At 31.6% G+C, this 16,994-nt stretch overlaps 1 protein-coding gene across 1 annotated transcript in view; it reads right to left on the bottom strand.

Moving 5' to 3' along the window:
* The window catches only part of LOC138941333 (uncharacterized), an 86,160-nt gene that overhangs the window by 39,816 nt on the left and 29,350 nt on the right, over nucleotides 1–16,994 (bottom strand).

The raw sequence follows: 16,994 nt of genomic DNA, 5'->3' as shown, positions 1-16,994 counted from the left end.
AAGCAGTGGTATCAACGCAGAGTACTCGTCTTTTAACAAAAAATATCGAAACAAAAGTTGTAGAAAATTAAATTATCTTTCAAATGAGATCAAAACGATTGTTGTACGTTCCATAGATTTTGATATAATCAGTTTCAAACGTACAAAAAGTGCTTTTGTTACTTATTGTTAGATCGATTAAAGTTGAATCAGGAGGAAATCCGTAAAGCGACTAGATCGGTCATTATTTGATGCCGAAAGTGTATTGGAGCTAGGGGGGGGGGGGCATTTTGAGAACAGTTAGTTTTTTCACATCTTTATTCATTTTCTACTATTACGTGCTATCTTAGTTTAAAAAATTTATTTTATTTTCATAAAAGAAAATAAAAGAAAAAGATTTTTATTTTTATTGTTTTTTCAAGAAATTTGTTTTATTTTTTTTTTGTTTCATTTTCTTTTCTTTGTTTTATTTCTTTTCATCTTTTGCTCTTCCTTTGCATCAGAGGTTTATGAGCGATAACTTCTTAAGAAAGCATTTTTCGACCTAAGAAATTTTAAGAAAGTTAAAGAAATTTAAGTTTAAGAAATTTTTTGTTCAGAATTAAATTTCCTATAAGATTTCAAAGTTTGGCTGAAACGTTTGAGGCTTCCCTGTATATTTTGTATATATATATATATATATATATATATATATATATATATATATATATATATATACATACATATATGTAAATATATATAAAACTGTCAGAAAAATTGATATAGAGAATGTCCCACAACGTGATGAAACTGTGTATTCGTTTTGTCATTCTAAGTGAAAAAGTCTTAATACACATATGCCCTAAATTCGATTCTTTCAAAGTTATAGCGAAAAAACAAAATTGCATAAAATAAGAACAATAGTATTTATTAAAGATAATATTATTTATTGATAATTAAACAATAATTAAACGATAATTAAACAATAATTTACTTTATAAACTACTTTATAAATTGTTCAAAGTGACCACCATTTTGGTCTACACATACTTCTGTTCTTTAAATTATTGATGTTGTAGAACGCAAAAAAAGTTCTGCATCGTTACATATATTATTACAAGCGTCTGTTATTTTATTTAATAACTGCTGCCGATTGACTAGCTTATCTGCATAGACTAGAGATTTCATAAGCCCCGACAAAAAATAATCCAGAGGAAATAGATCGGGAGATCTTGCAGGCCAATTTATTGGACCTCCCCGGTCAATCCAGTGCTCAGGAAATTTTTCATTTAAATATCTCGTAACAATTCTGCTAAAGTGAGGTGGTGCTCCATTTTGTTGAAATCACATTTGTGTTCTGATGTTTAAAGGCAGATTTTCAAGAAGTTCGGGCAATTGTTCTTATAATAAATGCAAGTATCGTTCAGCATTTAAATGATCTTCAATAATGATGGGCCCTATTAGATGATTATCAATTATACCGAACCAGATATTTACTGAAAATCGATTTTGAAAATATGTTTCAGTAATGTTGTGCCTCTAGCCGTTAAGGAAGAGGTCTTTCGAGATTTGTACGCCCAAAGGATTAGGATCCACGCTCGAAATAAGACACTCCCGGACGTTAGGTATAATTTAGTATATTTTGCAAGATTTAATACACTTTCACTTATTCGCGATTATAATAGTCGGGCGCGATACGTACGGTACTTCGATAATATTACTGAGCGAGCGAGTAGCGATGTTAACGAGCTATGTTACTGAGCTCCCTGAGCTGCTGAGCTTCTGAGCTTCTGAGCTTCTGAGCTTCTGAGCTTCTGAGCTGCGCGCGGTGCATCTCGCGCTTATTATATATTGTATCTTAATTAATTAGGTTGTTGATTAGGGAGGAGTGTGGTGTCCCTGACCGGAGCATGTTTCGTGCTCCGCTTGTCAGTCTGTCTCGTCAGCTGCTTACTTAGCTTCCGAAAACTTGACCGTGACTTCCTTCTCTTTAGTCACGTATCTTACTTTTATTTTATTAATATTCTTTTATTATTTTACTCTTTCTTAATTATCTTTCCTTGATCTCTTTTCTAATTTTAATGCTTTGTTGTTTTATCTTTTAATATATTAAGAAATTGGTCGGGTTACGACAGTAATAGCATGAGGATTTTCTTCTCGTGATGACAAAACGAGTTTCTATTATTTGTAATGCCGTCTCTCGTAAAAGTAGCTTAGTCGGTAAATAAAATTTTTGTATGTATTTGCCGATTTCTTAAAAGCCAGTGACAAAAATTGATGCGTGCAGGATAATCATTTGAAGAGCTTGAACATTCATAAAATGAAATGAGTTTAAATCACGCAGTATTTTCCAAATTGTCGTTTTAGAGACGTTAGTTTGCGCCGAAAGTCTTCTGATACTAATAGTAGGAGTTCTGTCTATCGTTGCTAGTATCACATCCTCGACTTGACGATGTCGTCTTAATAGTCTCTCAAGATTTTTATTTGGGACCTTATCAGTAAATTTAATGCTTCGGTGGACATTGCTAAACACTCTTCGATCTGGTATTCTGCGATTAAGAAACCGTCGGTGATATTCTGTTACTGTGCGTTACCATTACAGAAACCATAAATGAAATGAATATCGGCATATTCTTCATTGGAAAATGTACTCATGATTGGTAAGAGAAATTTCTAAGCTATGTTTATGCGATGTTTTCACTTAAAACGACAGTCAATTTATTAATATTATCTTGTGTGGCAAGTGTGGAACTTCATGCGCGACGTAGTTCGTTGTCTTCCGCACATGCCATACATACAAATATTTTTTGTAATGCCTGTTATTTCCGTACTAGTGCGGTAAGATAAGTCATAAAGGTACTTTTCTTACATTAGTGTGAGAAATAACTACAATACTTTTGCATTTTTTCGCTATAACTTTGCAACAAACGATTTTAGGGCATATGTGTATTAAAACTTTTTGACTTAGAATGACATAAAGAATATATAGTTTCAGTGTGGACACCACGTTGCAGGACACCCTGTATATACGTACAATAAGAAAGTTACGTGATGTAAAATAAGATATATCAATTGATAGTGTAATAATTTTTATTATGATCATGAATCAGTTGCAACAGTAACAACATTAACGTCACGATATCATCAAGTAATCTGAATGCGAGAATGCGGTTAATCTCACAATAATTAGCACTAAATGTTAATGAATTTCCGCTATTACCGATGAGTCGAAAAAGCGGAAGCCATCGCATAATGCAGGTAATTCCCGTTTCTCCCAGTAACTTTTTTCTCTTGCGATCAATATACAGACATCATCTGTCAAACAACGTCTCCACGAGAAACACAAAGAGTTGCTCTCGTATCTTTTGCCACGTTGAAAAAACTCGATAAGAGCTCCACGGATGGCGATGGGTTCGGGGAAAATGAGGATTTATTACTATAAATCTACTAATCCGGATGGACTGTACATCATGTCCAAGAATGCCGAGTTCATTGCAGACTGCAAAAAAAATTCTAGAGTAGCTTCTCGTGATCTATTCAGGAGAGATAGGACGGGTTCAGAACAGCGATCAGTCACGCGTCAAGATATACAGAATGTCCTAGACCACCCGTACAACCCTTTTCTTTCAAAAACTAAACATTTTAGAGAAAAACGTTTTCAACAAAAATTGTATGGTTTTGAGGGGAACATAAGATGGTATCATCGATTTAACTTTGGATGGCATCGTTAAGGTCAAGTCAAGGACATTTTTAATTTCTTAAATGGAACCCCCTATTTTTTATTGCATATTCTTATAGCTTATGTCGAGAGCTTCCCAAAATATTATAATAAAGTATTTTTTCATAAAGTACTTTTTGAATTATTTTATATTTTAATCTGACATATTTTGATATAAAAAATAAAATATTTCGTAAAATATTCAGTTTTTAATAATCTTACCGTAATACTTTTAGTACAGAATAATGAGACAAATCAATTAATGCCAAAAAAAACAAATAATTATTTTAAAAAATACATTGTAAATAATTTTCTTAAAAACAATTATTTTTTTATACTAATTGTTTGTCTCATTATTCTGTACATAAAAGTATTACGGTAAGATTATCGAAAACTGAATATTTTACGAAATATTTTATTTTTTATATCAAATATGTCAGATTAAAATATAAAATAACTCAAAAAATACTTAATGAAAAAATACTTTATTATAGTGTTTTGGAAAGCTCTCGAGATAAGCTACAAGAATATGTAATGAAAAATGGGGGGTTCCGTTTAAGAAATTAAAGGTGTCCTTGACCTGACTTTAACGATGCCATCCAAGATTAAATCAATGATACCATCTTTTGTTTCCCTCAAAACCATACAATTTTTGTTGAAACCGTTTTTCTCTAAAATGCTTAGTTTTTGAAAGAAAAGGGGTGTACGGGTGATCTAGGACATCCTGTATATTATTTTAGAGATTTATCTCATATACAGCAGGTTTTTAATTTTCTTACATACATTCTATAATGAAATAATATTCGAGAAAGAACAACAACGCGCCCGCGCGGGTGCGGATTAGTATAAATATACAGGGTATATCATAAGTCACGTCCCATCTCTGGAGAATGAATTGTTGAAGTTAAAATAAGTCGAAAATAAAGAATGACGAAATTTGAGCTTTCTTTAAAGAGTTACAATCAAAATAATGCATCTGACTTGACACTATTCAACTTCTTTTTTGAAGGATTTGTTAAGAAATATGTGTATTAGGTACTAATTGAAAATCAGACGTAAGTACTTCCCCAGATTCAAGAAGAATTTGTTTTAATAGACAAGGTTATGCTGCAGCGAGTGAGAAATTCTTTTTTAAATCGTGCTAATTTATACATTCAAGTTGATTATATATATAATCCAGCAGATTATTTGAATATCTTCTGTGATTCTAATTTTATTATCTATTTGTTAATTAATTAATGTTATGGTTCTTAACTTATTGTTATCAAAACAATTACAAACTTTTAATTCAAATAAAAATAATAATCAAATAAATTTTTCGATTATTTGATTGTAACTCTTTAAAGGCTCAAACGTAATTTCGTCCTTCTTTATTTTCGATTTATCTTGACTTTGACAATTCATTCTCCAGATGGGAAATGTAGCGAAAAGGGGACCCAGCCCCATGACCTTGACTTTGACATATGTTGTTAAGGTCATCGTCCTGAGTAACTCTCAGAAGGTTTTAACCATTGCTCGTTGTTTACAAAAAAAGTTATTAACAAATAAAAATTTGTAAAAATCAGGATTTATACTTAATCTAACAATGAAAAACTGGATATTTAAGTTAGTTTACAGAAATAATCCTACATATACTACACATATAAACTTAAATAAACATACAAGTTTTTACATATATAGGGTGTCCAAAAATAAAATATAAGTATGTTGAATTAATTATTTATTAGATATAATCTACTCATTATTTAAAAAAAAACATCAATACGCTTATCAAAAGTATAGTTTTTTAAATAAATATTCAGCAATATAATGTTGATAATGATATTCTCGAGTTTTCGAAATGTGGAAGATTAGCACGCCGGGGAAGAAGAAATGGTAAAACTTAAAAGTTTGAAGCGCGCGCGCGTGCTTCCTGTCGATGCATGTACTTTGATATATTTCAAACTTTTTATGCTAATAACTTTTTGATAAGCAACGAACAACGATTAAATTACAAGAAAAAGTTACTCAGAATTATGTTCTTGACATATGTCAAGGTCAAGGTCATTGGGACTAGGTCCGCTTTTCGCTATATTTACCCATTTTTTTCATTCAGAAAACTTTGTTTTGCAAAATGTGAATTCTAAATATTGAAAAATTAATACATGTTGTATCTATCTATCTAACATTTTAATTTACAGAATTATTTTTTCTAGATAAAATAATTATTCAGAAATAAAAACAATTTTATTGTATAAAACAAAGAGAGAAGGGGATGATGGTGAAGAAAAAAGAAAAACAGAGAAAGTATTGCATTGTATTTAAAAAAATTAATTCTTATTTAAAAAATTAAATAATATTATCGAGAAAAAAATATATACATATATCACATAATAGAAATTCTTCACACTATTAAGATATTCATATGGCTATATTAAAAATCGTACTTGGCAGCGTACATGTACATCATATACTTACAAGAAAACTTCGCGAATCCGAAAATTCTGATTTTGATGAATTTTTATAGACATATAGGGGGGTCAATAGATGAATTTAGAAATTTTCAGTTGTGCTTAAAGACGGTTCTAAGAGGTGAAAACACCCCTCATATATAAAGCGGCTTTTTGCTTTTCTCGATATTCTTCGAAAACTATTCAAAATATCAAAAAATGTTTTATACAAAAGTTTTATGGTAAAAACAGTTCTATTTAATCACATTAATAAAAATTTGAAAAAATATTTTTTTAAAAGATTTTTGAAAAATTCTAGTTAAATAGAGCTTCCCCTCTTTCGGGGAGAAAAGCAAAAAGCCATTAGATACATAAAGGGTGATTCCACTTTTTAAAATCGCTTTTGAGCGACGACTGAAAATTTCTAAACTTATATATCTACTCCCACGTATGTAAAGTTTCATCAAAATAAAAATTTTCGGATTCGCGAAGTTTCGTTTAAATGATTCCTGTAATTTACAGCTCAATAATAAAGATATAATACATACAAGGTCTGATAATAATCGCTCCACCCGTAATGTGCAGGTAGAGCGGGTTAAATCGAGCTGGAAAGTTCTTTACCATTTTTATTAATTTCTCAATAATTATTATGAAAATCGCAAAAAGGGAACAGGACATTTCTTTTCAGTTTGATTCAATCTACCTCCACTTTTTGTTTGGTCACTAACTTGTCGGACACCCTGTATACAGGGTGGACCATTTTAAACAGGCGAACCAAATATATCAAAAACTGAGCCCTATAGACAAAAATATTTCAGATAAAAGTTGCACGGTTTCGATGGGGCCATATGATGAAAATATGGACTTGACCTTGAGTGACCTTTTCAAGGCGAGATCATTGTAATCGATGTTTTCTTAAACAGAACCCTCATTTTTTATTGCATATTTTTGTAGCTTATCTCGAGAGCTTTTCAAAACACTATAATAAAATATCTTTTCATTAAATACTTTTTGAGTTATTTTATATTTTAATCTGATATATTTTGATATAAAAATTAAAATATCTCATAACATATTTAGTTTTCGATAATTTTACCGTAATACTTTTATGTACAGAATAATGAGACAAATCAATTAGTATAAAAAATAATTGTTTTTAAGAAAAAAGATGTAATTATTTACAATGTATTTTTTTAAACAATTATTTGTTTTTTTCTTTACACTGAAATTTCACGAACAAATTTAAGATTTATTAAATTCACATTTCTCAATCCCACATTATTGTTCTTCTTTTACATTTTCTAATAGTAATAATAATAATAATAGTAATAATAATAGTAATAATAAAATACATTTATTTTAATTTAATATTTATAGTAACACATTAAAATAATATATATTATTTTGATATCATAATAGCAAATACTCAATGACCATCATATTTCGACTTACTGCTATGCAAGATTTGTATGTGATTTTGCATAGCTGAAATAGAATCTATTTTTTCGGGATATTGAATTCTCCATGTATTACGAAGACAGAAAGAAGAGTAATTTTTTAGTAACATTTGAAATGCATCCATATGGATATCTTGCATTTTGGTGTATATTTATGTCATAATTTGATCATTTTATTATATTTTTCATTGCCATTTTTACTTTTGTTATTTCTTCTTCTTGTTCAATTTAATTTGATTTATTTGATTATTTATATAATTAATTTAATTTTTATATATATACTTTTTTGTAAAATTTAAAATTTTTTATACGAGTATAATGCATTTTTATATGAGTAAAATGCGTTTTTTTCATAACTCATGATACTTATACTTTAAAATATATTTTTATATATAAAATAGCAAGAGAAATGTGCTTTAATAATTATCTTTGTGTTTATGTGAACTATAATTGCTCTTCAAAAATATAAAAAATAAATTATTCTCTTTAAATTTGATTAAAAAATTATTACTTTATTATTATTAATAGTAATTTTATTAATAATGTTAGTTTCATTATTAAGATAAATAAAATTATATTTTAATTAATCAACAATCATAATATGTGATTATTTAGTTAGAGACAAAGCACGCGTACCAAATATGCCCCGAAAAATTTAAATTTATGTGTCAAGACGTTTCTCTATTCCCCATCGTATAACTGAATATATCTATTTCTATATCTATATTACTGAAACTTTAAAGATTATTGTAAATATAATAAATATTAAAACATTTAACATAATTCGATAAAATTAAAAGTAATATAACTAAATTTAATGCGAAATATTAACTTCAGATATTTTCTATAATAAATATAGAATTATAGAATAAATTAGAAATAAAAATTACCTTAATCTCCTCACACTAATCACCAATATTTAAAACTATTACACTGCACAAACTATAACATAATGAATCGTATTGAGACAACAAAATCGAGAATCACTCTGCGCTGTGCTATGGTCTGCGTAGAATTGTATATAAAACTATTTCTTTTCTTCTTAAATATTCAATGTTTTTGCTTCATTCGCTCCTCACCAGTGCCTTTACATTTGTGGAAATATATCTAAACGACTTTACCGTAAGATATGTCAACAAATTATGTATTTAATGACAAAAAAGACGAAACCGTAGAGTATGTCAATAAATTATGTATAAGTAATTATTTACATTAACGGACCTCGCCAATGACCTTGACCTTGATATATGTTGTCAAGGACGTGACCCTGAGTAACTTTTTCTTATAACTTAATCGGCGGTCTCTTATAATTTCTGAGATATTTAAAGTTAAAGCTTAAAGCTTCGAAATAAAAATTTGGTTTTGTTTATATAACGTAACTTGAATCAAATTTTAGTTTTATATCAGAAATAGGTTTGAGTTAGGTTATATCTTCTGGAAGAGGAGCCCCACGTATGGGGGGCGGAACCCTGTGTCTACGCATATACTTTACATCTTTACAACGCGAAGCGAGATTCAGCTCATGATTGTTGTGTGAATGGGAAAGTATATGCGTGAACGCAGTGGGTTCCGCCCTCCCCTCTATGGGGGTTTCCACTTCCGGAAGATATAACCTAACCCAAATTTATTTCTGAAAATTTGATTTGAGTTATACACCGTCTTGATGCGGATGGATCTCGCTTCTTGCGTGGAAATTACAAACTCATGTAGAAATTACGTTTTATTTCTAAAATTTTATTTGTTAATAACTTTTTAATAAACAATGAACGCCGATTAAGTTATAAGGAAAAGTTACTCAGGATTATGTCCTTGACAACATATGTCAAGGTCAAGGTCATCGGTAAGGTGTCCGTTAATGTAAATAATTACCTGTATATTAATAAGAGACGCTATAGCGTTTTCTGATTTTGCTATACAAGGTGTTTCATAATTCGCTTTCACGAATTATTTCATACTGTACAAAAAGAATGCGGTACATTACATAAATGTAAGTTATGAGAAATAATTATTTAATATATTATTAATTTTATTTTAATATTGATGACAGACATGCGTGCGTAAGTCTTGTGTGTGCATATGCGCGCGCGTACGTATATGTGTGTACATGCGTTGCGTGTGTGCGCAAATTGTATGTGTGTGCGGATTGTGTGTGTATGTATGTGTGCGTGCCCTAACAATACACAGAAGACATTCAGAGACCATCCAGAGGTTATCCAAAGGATGTTTAATATTCTCTGGATGTCCTCTGGATTCTTTCCGAATGTTTCCCGGAGAAGATGTATTGTAGGGTGCGTATACATATCAGCAGTGAACTTTATACATACTGGAATGAGCGATCTCTTTGTTTGGCTATCGCCACTATTTAGTCGAGAGAAAGATGTCTATGGATGTCTGGCATCTCTTTCTAGTATTACTTGATTGGTCCATGGCATGTCACGTGACTTCAGAATGATGGGATACTATGACAGATCTATTGACGTTCAATGACGAAATAAATGATAATAACAATTTTAACTAAACGTAATGATCGATCTTAATATTAATTGGAACATTAGTACACGACATTTTTCATCTTCGCGAACAATTCTGCCGGGGGGATTAGGATCGGAACCAAAAGAGAGGATAAAAATATAAATCGTACATTTTTCTACTTATAGAGGAAGCTTTGTTTTCGTGACAAAATGTGTGTACGGAATATATTGTATGACCTCTAACTTCCGCAATTTTTGAGATATCGGGCTAAATTTTTTTGCATGGTAGAGTATCATTAAAAGATGATTGGTATTGAATTTGGTGAGAAACGATGAGAAAGTTCATTCACTATAAAATTTTTAATTTTTTGAGAAGTGTTTGTACACGGTGTAACTTTCGCAAATTTTGAGATATCAGATTAAATTCTTTTACACGGATAGAATATTATTCAAGGATGGTTGCTACTGAATTTGGTGAGTATTTGTGAAAGGATTCAATTTTTATAAAATTTTGAATTTTTTGAGAAATATCTATACACGCTATAACTTTTTCAAATTTCAAGATATCGAGTTAAATCTTTTTATATGAATAGAATATCATTAAATGATAGTTGATATTGAATTTGCTTCCTCTATGAGGAAGTCAAAATTGAAAAACTCGTTCGCTTTAAGGAGTTTAAGCTTTGTAAACAAAATAAAATTCCCCTATAAGGAAGCAATGTGCAAATTTCTAATTTGCACAATTTTCAGCTTGTTTATTATTATTTTTGTCTTGTTTTATTATATTTTTAAAAGAAATTGTTTAAAATTTTTTTAAATTATGTCAGTTATTAATTATGTTTATTTAAAATGCTAAAAAATTACCGTTTTTTAAAAAAAGTGAAAAAAGCGCCAAGTGCACGCGCACAAGCGCCTCTTCCTATAAAAAAAATTTATATAAAATAGTATTACTTCAATTTGTTATAAAAAATTCTTATACAAAATAGTCATTTTAATACAAAAACATTGTCATATTCAAACTTAAAAACTGTTTTACAAAATAGTTGTTTTAATTTTCTACAAAAATAGTGAGATATATGATAAAAATATTGCGCCAATTAATAAAAATTTATGTTACAAAATTCATCTATTATTATTTCTAAGGTAACCATGCATAAAAGATTACACCTCACCGATTTTATCGCCATTTAAATATGTTGTAGGGGAAGTTCTTCTGAGTAATTCGCCGCAAGAAAAAAGTGGGGAAAAGCATTCGTTTAGAAAATATGACAAATTAAAGTTTGACATTAAAGTTTGTATATACTGTAATAATCTATTATTTTTTTTATTGAAAAAGGCTTACAATTTTAAAGTATGAGCGGGGGAGTGGCAGGGCCCCTCTCCCTGCACCCCATTCCAAAAAAATTCTACTCCGAAGTTACAATTTGGGTTATATAAGCCCCCGTACGGGGGCCTCTACGTCCGGAAGATATAACCTAACCCAAACCTATTTCTTTTAAAACTTTAATTACTTTTAAAACTAAAATTTGGTTTGGATTACGTTACATAACCCATCTATGACCTAGTAGATATCTCGTAAATGTAAACAAAAATATTTCTTACGCCCTCTACAAGAAATAAAATAAACACTAATATCAAATAATGTTCCTAATTTTATATTATAATACTTTAATTCATTTTATATTACAATACTTTATTATACCTTATAAACGAATGCTTTCCCCCATTTTTTTCTTATGGAGCATTACTCAGAAGAACCTCCCCTACAACATATTTAAGCGGCGATAAAATCGGTGAGATGTTAACCTTTTATGCATATTTACTATTTCTAATATTAAAAATTATAATATGATTAAAATAGTGGAATATATTTAAGTGAAAAAAATTTTTAATTAAAAATACAAATTTAAGTATAAAATAACTTTATAATTAAAGAAAAAATTGACGCTGCTAAACTGAATATATGCCAATCTAATTAACGTATTATTTACATTTTGAATTTAGCAGCGCTAAATTTTTCTTTAATTAAAATTTAGAAATCTTAAGTATTATAATAAGTATTAATGTCCTCTAAATGTCCACTGGATAACCCCTGGATGTCTGTAGGATATATCTGCCCTGTCTATTATATTGGATGTCTTTTGGATTTCCAGAGGACATATACATATGCAATTAATTGATAACATTAATTTCGTTTAATATTAATAATTGAATTTAATGCGCACATTTTCATATATCCAAAATTATTATTTATTTAATATTTCATGAGAAATGTTACTGTCCACAACATTCCAAAAACTTTACATAAAATAGTATTCTACCGCTAGTTTGTTTGTTTACCGCTATGAGACGCGCGAACTCGTATTTGAGATTTGGTCATAAGAATTATGTTAAGCTTGCAAAGAGCAACTGACAGGAAATTAAAAATGTAATTATTTTCTATCAGTTCAATTTCTGATTCCAATATTTGAATCCGAACATAGAGAATTCAGATATTGAATTGTTTAGAAAATATTACACGACTCAAACCCGGAAGCCAAACCTAAAATATTCACGTACAGCACGAAAGCCTCAAATATTAAAGAACGTGAATTGGCAGTAAATAACAGAACACAATCTTTATTTATATTTAAATTTTAAGATTTGTTGTGCCTCCAGGAGAGGCATGGTAGTTGGGATCGTTTGCCGGAAGGAATGTAGGAATTCGGGCTCTGCCCGAGAACTACACGTACTTTAGTTAAATAATTCAGACACTTTCCACGTTAAATAAATAGATAAATATCAGCTTTATTTGTGACTTGGCTTATTTAGAATATTCCCGCACATTAGCTCGCGTCGCGCGTCGCGATAGCGGATATCTCAACGTGCGCGTGTCTAGAGTCGAGTTTCGGTCTCGAGACTCGTTTCTCGCTTCTACGTATATTCTTCTGCCGACTGCGTGGCTATTCGATATTACGATAGTTATCGACACTCGCTTTGATACTCGCGACTGCTCGCGATTTTAAAGACTGCCCGTTTGATAGTTACTGTGACTACCCGCGTAATATTAATTAATGATAAAGACTGCCCGTCGTTCGTTAGCGGTGGGCCTTTTTATTAACTCCCCTTGGCTTCCCGGGAGGGGATCGTTTAGCGACAAGGCTGTGTGTCGTATCGCTTGATTTTGGCAATATCCGGATGCAAGCTAAGAAGTTCTAAGTAGGACTTCTTTGCTTACACTTTCGCAATTTCTTTATTCTTTTTTATTTCGCAACGAAATGATTGCGCGGTCGCTCGGGCTTCGCGCGTGGCTCGCGTTGTCAGCGCTTTGTTCGGTCAACGCTCGTAACGTGATCTGTATTCGCGTTACACGTTGAGCAATGCCATCATATAAAATAATATATATCTAGAATAGTATATATCTAGAATAGAATAGTATATAGCCTGTTCGGGCTATTACAGATTTACTCCTTGAAACGTACGAAAAATATCCCTAACATATCATACAGAAATCCTTAAGATGTTCCACAGGATCTCCCTGGATTCTCCAGAGATTATTATTTGGCTATCATTTACTCTTCCTCAGGATATCCACAGGAGATCCGAGGATTAAAATGAGATATCCTCAGAATAACCTACATGTATATCCTGGATGCCCTTTGGACGTCCTAAGGACATCCTTGTGCTGTCTGGGAAATGTCTGAGAAAGTTTAAATCATTCGTTTATTGTTTACTTAATGTTATATTATCTTTCGAAAGTGGAACCCCCCCGTAAGAGTGAGGGGGAGCGGAACCCACTGCGTCTATGCATACACTTTTCCATCCACGCAAGAATTGTAGGGTGGACCTCGCTTCGCGTAAAGTATTTGCGTGGTTGCAATGGGTTCCGCACGGGAGGGGTTCCATTTCTAGAAGATATAACGTTAAGTAAACAATAAACGAATGATTTAAACTTTTTGACATTTCTTATGCATGGAGAAATTCAGATTTAATACGTGTTCTTATCATATCATTTAATGGTTAATAACTTTGTAATAAATCAAAAGTCATATCCTTGACAACATATGTCATTGAAATCGGTGAAGTTGGTGCTAATATCAAGGTTTACCTTTCTTTTTTATGATTCATTTAATAAAAGTTTAGGAATAATAGCAAGTTGATTTAATAGCAATTATTTTCTACTTTTGCATTCTTCTATTTTATTTATTGTTTAATTTAATAATTATCATATAAGAGAGGAATTGTGAAAGCAGTATATTTTATTTTGTATATATCTGGGAATTTCTTGGAATTTAAATCTCTATAAAAATATATTCTTTGTCTTTTTATCTATTCTATATCTATCATTTTTTGTTTTATTCAGGGGACCTGAAAAGGCGGCACTCGTGGAGCAGCGAAATCGATTATCATCTGGCGGGAACGGAAACTGCAAACATCTCGGAAGAAGATCCCGCTTCCCCAACTTCCTCAAAAGATAACAGAATCTCCTATAAGGTATTATATTAAATTGTAACAATGCACCCCCCATTATTATCAGGCACGTAGACCAGCCGGAAGTCTGGAAGCCCGGCAAACACCAGCCGGCAGTGGCAGAGGTGCTTAGCGCCCTTTTTTAATACCTTCGCTATACGAACACGATAACGGAGATACCGTACAGCCGTTATACAGCTACCATTACGGCCCGAATTCCGAGTACCGCCGAACACCTCCGAAAAATACCGAGCGCTCCGATACCGAAACACCACGTCGTTTTCCCGCCGCGGGGTAGTGGCGCGCACCGCTAATTACCGATTCCGAAAACAACGCGTCGTTACCCGCACCTGAATAAGGGCCGTGGCACATAAAAAAACTTAAACAGTAAGACTTAAGACGCAAGCGAATTGACCAATCACGGTCGAACAGTAAGGCAGCCATATTGAAACGTAAGCTACGCTGAAAATTCCGTATGGTTGAAATTCTTAAGTTTTAAGTCTTACTGCTTAAGTTTTTTTATGTGCCCGGGCCCTAAGCGACGCGGTTACCGTTAAGGGGATCCTAAAATGACGGCCGAACTCCGACGGGTTAGCGCCCTCATCTAAGCGTAACTAAAATTATCGATAATACCGACCGAAATTATCGATAATATCAATAATTTTAGTTCCGCTGTTACCGATAATATTTCTGCATGTTTTATGCATATTTGAAAGAGAATTGTGTTCAATATGATGAAATCGGACAACATCGTGTATTTCTACTGCTCTATTGCCTCGCACGCATATCTAAGCGTATCTAAGCGTATAGATAACAGTATAACATAGACACGTGTCTGCCTTTATTGCATATTTGGACACAATTTCACACATTACTTATATGAACTTATATACCCAGTCAGCCAGGTCTGTTCTAACAGATATTGCCAAGTGCTTGCTACAAATTATTGTCAGCAAAAAGGCTACAAATTTGGTACAAGAGTTGTTATTACCGATTAAGGTGGCAGATTGCCGCCAAGAATAAAGCAAAGCTTGCTAACATAACTACACAGCAAATTGGCGACAGAAACCGAGCAAAGCTTGCTGACATGACTGACATCAGATTGTCGGCAAAAACTGAGCAGGATCTAGAGTGCGCAATCTGATGGCAAATTGGCAGCAAAAACCGAACAAAATCTGCAGCTTATTACAAAGTATTATAAAATAGTTCAGTCGCTTATCGCTATGCGGCGCGTTATTCATTATCTATACCCGTATTCAAATTCTTGTCATGAGTGTATATAAAGCCTACAAAATGCTAATAATATTATAATATATATATTTCTATCAGTTCAATTTTTGACATAATTCTTATACAGGAAATTCAGATATTGAATTGATTTTTGCAAATCGGACAGATAATTGTTCGATTTTCACTTATTCAAAACAATTTCTGTCCAAAAAGATCTTTAATTTTATAAATTAAGTTATTTGAATTTACTTATATGTTTTAACATATTAATATATGATTTTATATAATGTCTAATTATCTAATGGTCATTTTATGACCAAAACTTATCATCATTTTGTTACTTAGGGTTAAGGCTTTAAATCTATTTAAATATATACTTTTATATGAATGGCCAAAAGCTGCAGAATTTGTTCGGTTTTTGCTGACAATCTGCTATCAGATTGTCTTGCGCAGATCTTGGTCGATTTTTGCCATCAATTTGGCGTCAAATCATGTCAAGCTTTGCTCGGTTTTTGCCGTCAATTTGTTGTCAGGTTATGTCAACAAGCTTTGTCACCAAAACACAAGCTTAATGCGGACACAGATGGCACTGGATTTGTTACCAAGTTTTGAGCGAATTTGATGCCAATTTGGCAACAATTTGTTATCAAATTGCTTACTGGGTATATATATATATACACACACACACACACATAAAAGGCACACACATATATATATATATATATATAACAATACATGCACACACACACACACACATGTATGTATGTATGTATATATATATACATGTATGTATATATATATACATGTATGTATGTATGTATATATATATACATGTATGTATATATATATACATGTATGTATATATATATACATGTATGTATGTATGTATATATATATACATACATACATACATACATACATACATACATACATACATACATACATACATACATACATACATACATACATACATACATACATACATACATACATACATACATACATACATACATACATATACAGGGTGACCCATTTTAACTTAGGCAGCCAAATAACTCGAAAAATAAGCACACTACGAAAAAATGTTTAGAATCAAAATTTTGTCATTTCGAGGGGGACGTACAATGACGTTAAAATGAGCCCCCCCACCCCTTCCCCTGGGCGGTGAGGGGGGGCAAGTTTGAAATCTTAAATGGGAACCCCTATTTTTTATTGCATATTCGGAATCTTTGGCTAAAAACACATACAATTTGTCTAGTACTCTGCGTTGATACCACTGCTT

The sequence above is a fragment of the Polyergus mexicanus genome, unplaced genomic scaffold, assembly GCF_030449975.1.
Source record: "Polyergus mexicanus isolate NDT 795.1 unplaced genomic scaffold, iyPolMexi1.0 SCAF_18, whole genome shotgun sequence".
Taxonomy (NCBI): domain Eukaryota; kingdom Metazoa; phylum Arthropoda; class Insecta; order Hymenoptera; family Formicidae; genus Polyergus; species Polyergus mexicanus.
This window is presented reverse-complemented; position numbering and strand designations above follow the sequence as displayed.